Raw genomic sequence first — 6,578 nt, forward strand, 5'->3', positions numbered from 1 at the left:
GTTAATTATTAACCAACCTAGATTCATCTGAACTCTAGTTCTATCTAGAGCTGAGAGGGATCAAGTATTTTTTCACTTTAAAAGAGGTTTGGAGCTCAAGAGATTTGATGACTCTTTGCACTTGATAGATCCGGATTGATGCGAATCTAATTTCCTGGTAGTGAGTCCCGCTGAGCTCATATTGATACATTCTCATGACGAAACCTTGCTCTTTAGCAACCTAGGCAAATTCCAGGATAACATCTCTGTACATGTCTTTATTTCACTGGAATTGAATGTAGATAGTCACAATAATTAAAGGAGGATTCTGATGATTGATATAAAACATGGATGAAACAAAACTATACATGGATTGGCAAATTTCAAGTTCCATGGATAAAATGATTGCAACATACTTGCTTACTTAATGATGTATGATTGTTCTATAGAAGAAGACCATGCTAAATATTTCTCGTGAACATCATATGAAGTAGGATAATGTAATAAGGTGATATGGTTACTATTTGAAGCTTGTGCAGCGAGAAAAGAGTTTGTATCCAGTAGAAAGTAAAGGAACCTAAGGAATACTAATTGATGCCAGCTTAAGCCGCATATACCCCAATGATGCAGCTTAAGCCGCATATGCAAATAAAATTTCATGGCACACTATGTCCCAGGAATTTAAAAATTCCTTGGTAAAATCTTCACAAGTCAAGGTTTAAGGCCCCTTCAATAAACTCTATGTGGAAACATTTCGTTTAACTATCACACAGGTTTCGACTTTGGGTTATTTTCACCTCCGGCACTTATTAACCATACCCTGGTCTTTAGACTTTGGTTAAACTCAAACTTTAAACCATAATACATTAATTCCCCTTATTTCTATTATAATTCCCATATAATATAGATATTTCATAGCCCACACTTGAGCCTTACCTTTCTGCCATTCTTCAACCTTTTGCACGTATATCGATGCTCTCCTTAGCACATTAAATCTCCGTCGTCAATCTCATTCCTCAATCTGACGGTTATCACATCACCCGATCGCTAACTAGCTTAGCCGATCTCCACCATTGATCTATCTCGCTTGATCCAACGGCTATCGCGTCACCCATTCGCCAATTAGCTTAGCTGATTCCACCATTGATCACTCACACTTGATCCAATTGCTCTCGCATAATCTCACACAGATTCTTGCACGATCGTTATCAAGTCGCGAGCACGCGAGAAAAGTAGTTTTCTCGTGCTACGTGTCGGCCGCTAAGGGTAATCACGTGAAATTTTAGAATAATGCTTTCCACCTTTAGGGCACACGAGAAACTGCTTACCACTTACGAAGACCGCTCCGTCCTTCTGCGACACGTGACTTTAATCTTTGTCATTCATCTTCTTGACTTTATTTTGCGTGACTTAATCTTAGCTGCCTATCGCACACAATCTTGTCCATTGATCTAACTGATCCAACGGTTCTTGTACACTGTCGCTTCAGTACTTCTTCCTTTCACTGATTTCGATCTTTGATTGATCTTCCGCTTGACTTCTTCCTGAACTTTGTTCTGTGTATTCTTTAAATGCTACCTCTCCTGAGCTCTGATTTGGTTATTCAATTAGACTCCAACATTGTTCGATCATCGCAATACTCCTATGAGCATTGTCCTCTCTCTCGGATTCTTCTTGAATTCCCTGCACACTTATGTTATGCAGAATTACTCTAATCCACACATAGTTATAATTCAATTACTCAATACACACCACATAAACTCAGAAATCGAGTTATCTGTATTAATAAACAAACATTTACACAGGGATTTCTTCTCGGACTGATCTTCTATATCAGTGGCCTTTCATTTCCTGCCCGTAGGCTTATAGTCAAACCTATCTAATATCTGAACTAACTAACTGACTAACTGACTAACTCTATGCCTTTTAAGCTTACATTTATACAAAAGGTTCCATTAACCAATTTTGGTTCAGATCCTTAATTTGCTGGACTAAATCCTGAATATCCTTTAAGTTCACTTTTGACTCCACTAATCCTTAAGGATCCTCTTCAGTTCCACAAATCACGAAACCAATTCCTAATCTAAGACTTACAATTGATTTCCAAATCTCTCAATCCCCACTAATCACTCATCATCAATCATGTTCTCCTACATTCGAAAGCATTTACAAATATCCTCACAATATCTAATTAATTCCTATTCCAATCACTCAAAGCATTAATAATTTCATTAATTTGATACATAGGAATCCAACTTCCTTGAAAACACAAGACTCCCTAAGTTAACTAGAATATAATGAAATTGTTGAGCTAAATGCTCCTGCATCAAGCTCCCAAGGTTAAAATAAGCATGATCTCCTGATCATGTGCTTCCGACCTTTGTCTTCCTCGATCCCATTCTTTGTTCTATAGTTTTTCTTTCGTTGTTGTTGTTTGTTGTTGTTCTCCAGGTTTCCACACTTTATGTTTCTTTGCCCCACTAGCTATGCTTTAACAATCTGTTGATGTCTTTCTCTTTCTGCTGCTTGGCCTTCTTACTATTGCTTTCTTCTGAGGCACCTTTCATCATCAATCTTATTATTCTTTTAATCTCTGTCCAATTTATCTTCTAACTGATAATTACTTTTCCATTTGTTGTTGTACTTTGTCCACTCATCTTCAAAATGTTGTTTACTGTCTTCTCTTTGAAGTTGTTGGATCCTTACTACCACCCTTTCATCCTTACCTTCTTGTGATTTTCTCAATATCTGTATATTTACTTTCAAGAATAAATTATCCTCCAATTCCCTTTGTACTTGATTCCTTTCAAATACATCGCTATGATGTTCTCAATTCCAGCATATCTTCCATCCTCTTCCTTGACAACCCTTAGTAATTGTCCTTCACTTCCTTGACTGATTCTGACAATCAGTTTAACTTATTCAAGCACGGTATCTTCATGCTTTTATTTTTTCTCGTCAGCATGTCTGACCTGGCAACTTCCAGTCTTCTTCCATTCTAAAACTGACTCTTCAACTTGAAACGTGTCTGTCTCATCTTCATCAAATCCTGTAATCATAAAACAATTATCAGAATTAAAATTATAAGGCCTCATTACTTTTTCCCTTTCTGACAACATCTTAGTATGTTGCTCTGAGTTTTCCTTCAATTCCTTTGTCAACACATCAGTATGTTTATTTAAAGTCTCTTTCATATCATCTTTTTCAATGATATCTCTCTGTCCTGGTTCACAATAATGAACTCCTCCTTCTGTAATGTCAATTTTTTGAACTTTTATTACCATCCCCTTTTCCTTATGATTGTCATTCATGACAATTTCTTTGTTTTCCTTTTTCAACAATTTATCCTAAGTATACATCCTCTGCTTTTCCAACTTCCTTCTTTGAAAGTCTAATTTTCCATATAACTCAATAATTTCAATTGGAGTAGAATTTGGAAATTTCACACAACTTTCCATATCTTCCTTTGTTATTGACCAGTCATCAGATGTCCTTTCTCCCTTTGCTAAATATTTTGCATAGACTTCTTCTTTCTTCAATTCTGTGATTGTCTTTTCTTTGTCTTGAGACAAATCTGCCTCTCCTTCTTCTTCAATACACTTTGCCTTGTTGTCTCTCTGTAAAAATTCTTCAAGAGCTATCCTTGCCCCATCATTTGCATTAATATTTTCCTGCATTTGTTCTTCATCAATAACATTAATCAAATTCATTAGATTACCTCACTGAGACAATATTCCTTCTTTCTTCATCATAATAAGATCTTGATCTTCCATCTCTATGACAACTTTAAATCACTGTCTTCTCTCATTAAGTAACTCATCCATAGACTCTTCCTGCTGTAACCAGTCAAATTCTTCCTCTTCTGAGAAATTTTCTTTCTCAGCTTTTACTTCAAGATCTTCATCTATTCTAAAGACATCTTCACAAAGTTGCTTTTCTCCCGCAATACCTGCAATCATACACAAATTATCAGTTTTAAAAACATAAGACCTTGTGGTCTCACTAGATGCTTCAGTCATCATATCTCCTTGTTGTTCTGAACTCTTACAATAATTCATAAGATCTTCCACAGATCTCCAGTCGTCATCTTCACCCAGAACTTCACCCTGTTCTGTTTCACATATGGAAACTTCCATTTCCAACTCAGCTTCTCTAAGTTTTTCCACCAACCACTTCACTTGCCTCTGTTGTAGCCTTCTATGTAACTTAGACCACTTCACTGCCTTTTTCCTCAAGACCCAACATTGTCCTTGGTTTTTCTCAAGTAGTATCCTTAGTACATTGAGTTGTTCTTTTAACTTTGTAATCTCCTTGTCACGCTCCTCTTGACTCATTATCTTTCCATTTGCCTTGGCATCCTCCTTCTTCACTTTTCTTCTGTTGTGGTCTTACTCAGAACCTTTATTATCTTTGTTATGACTATCAGTAGTCATCTTCTTCTCTATCTTCATGAGTTCCTCACTCACCTACTATGAGTTGCATTAAAGCCTCTGCAATAGCAAGTCCTCCTTCCTACCACTTACCTCACCAAGCTTTCCTCTGTACTTGGTCTTTTGGCAAGCACTTGGTTCTCTATTCTCTGGAACCTCTTTAGGAACTTCTCTCTACTCCTTCTAGGCTCCAACTCATTTGCACCTTTTAAGAACACAACTGTCCTCTTGTATTTCAATCACAATGAAATACTAGGTTCTAGTCGCCTCTTTTTTCACTCAAAAATTCTTACCAGCTTTCTTCATCCCTTAGCAATTCTACCCACATCCTTTGTGGAATTTCCTTTATGATCTTTCTATGAGCTGCAACAAAACCTCTGCAATAACAAGTCCCCCTTGCTACATGATACCTCACTAAGCTTCTCTCCTCTGAGCTCAGTCTTTTGGCATCTCTCTGGTTCTCTCCTCTGGAACCAATTAAGCACTCCTTGCTCTAGGTTGTTGCAATCTTCTCACCTTCTTATGCTGCTACCTTCAATACCTCTGCATGATCTTCTTCTACCATTCACCTGCACTTTGAATGGATCGTTCTATGTTTCCTTTGCATTTGCAAATTATGCTACACTTTATCTATGTGTGCCTACTGCTTGTCAGATTTAAAATCTAATCTCCTCTTGCCTGCATACACACCTTCAAAACATAACTTTGTTCTAAGTTTTCTCAAAGAATTCTTACACACAGAATTTCCTTGTTCTTCTCTGATACCAAATGACGCCAGGTTAAGCCGCATATACCCCAATGGTGCAGCCTAAACCGCATATACCCATAGTATGCAAATAAAATTTCATGTCACACTATGTCCCAGGAATTCAAAATTCCTTAGTTGGTAAAATCTTTACAAGTCAAGGTTTAAGGCCCCTTCAATAAACTCTATGCGAAAACATTTCATTTAACTATCACACAAGTTTCGACTTTGGGTTATTTTCACCTCCAGCACTTATTAACCATGCCCTTCTTTCTCAAACTTTACGCCATAATACATTAATTCCCCTTATTTCTATTATAATTCCCATATAATATAAATATTTCATAACCCACACTTAAACCTTACCTTTCTCCATTCTTCAACCTATTGCATGTACATCAATGCTCTCCTTAGTGCATTAAATCTTCATTGTCGATCTCATTCCTCAATCCGACAGTTATCGTATCACCCGATCGCTAACTAGCTTAGCTGATCTCCACCGTTGATCTATCTCGCTTGATCCAACAGCTATCGCGTCACCCACTCGCCAACTAGCTTGGCCGATCTCCACCATTGATCACTCCCACTCGATCCAAAGGCTATCGCACAGATTCTTGCACAATCGTGATCAAGTCGCGAGCATGCAAGAAAAGTAGTTTTCTCGTGCTATGTGTCGGTCGCTAAGGGTAATTGCATGAAATTTTAGAATACTGCTTTCCAACCTATAGGGCGCGCGAGAAACTGCTAACCACTTAGGAAGATCGCTTCATACTTCTACACGTTTTCCACCCTTCTGTCGACACGTGACTTTAATCTCCGTCATTCATCTTCTTGACTTTATTTTGTGCGACTTAATCTTAGCCGCCTATTGCACACAATCTCGTCCATTTATCTAACTAATCCAACGGTTCTGTACATTGTCGCTTCAGTACTTCTTCCTTTCACTGATTTCGATCTTTGATTGATCTTCCACTTGACTTCTTCCTGAACGGTGTTCTTCATATTCTTTAAACGCTACCTCTCCTAAGCTCTGATTTGGTTATTCAATCAGACTCCAACGCTGTCTGATCATTGCAATACTCCTCTGAGCACTATCCTCTCTCTCGGATTCTTCTTGAATTACCTGCACACTTATGTTATGTAGAATTACACTAATCCACACATAGTTATAATTCAATTACTCAATACACACCACATAAACTCAGAAACCGAGTTATTTGTATTAATAAACAAACATTTACACAAGGATTTCTTCTCGGCCTGATCTTCTATATCAGTGGCCTTTCCTTTCCTACTCGTAGGCTTATAGTCAAACCTATCTAATCTTTGAACTAACTGAGTGACTGACCGACTAAATCTATGCCTTTTAGGCTTACATTTATACAAAAGGTTCCGTTAACCAATTTTGATTCAGATCCTTAATT

Source organism: Pinus tabuliformis, chromosome J, assembly GCF_031772625.1.
Source record: "Pinus tabuliformis cultivar Carrire ecotype Pingquan chromosome J, CPIR1, whole genome shotgun sequence".
Taxonomy (NCBI): Eukaryota; Viridiplantae; Streptophyta; class Pinopsida; order Pinales; family Pinaceae; genus Pinus; species Pinus tabuliformis.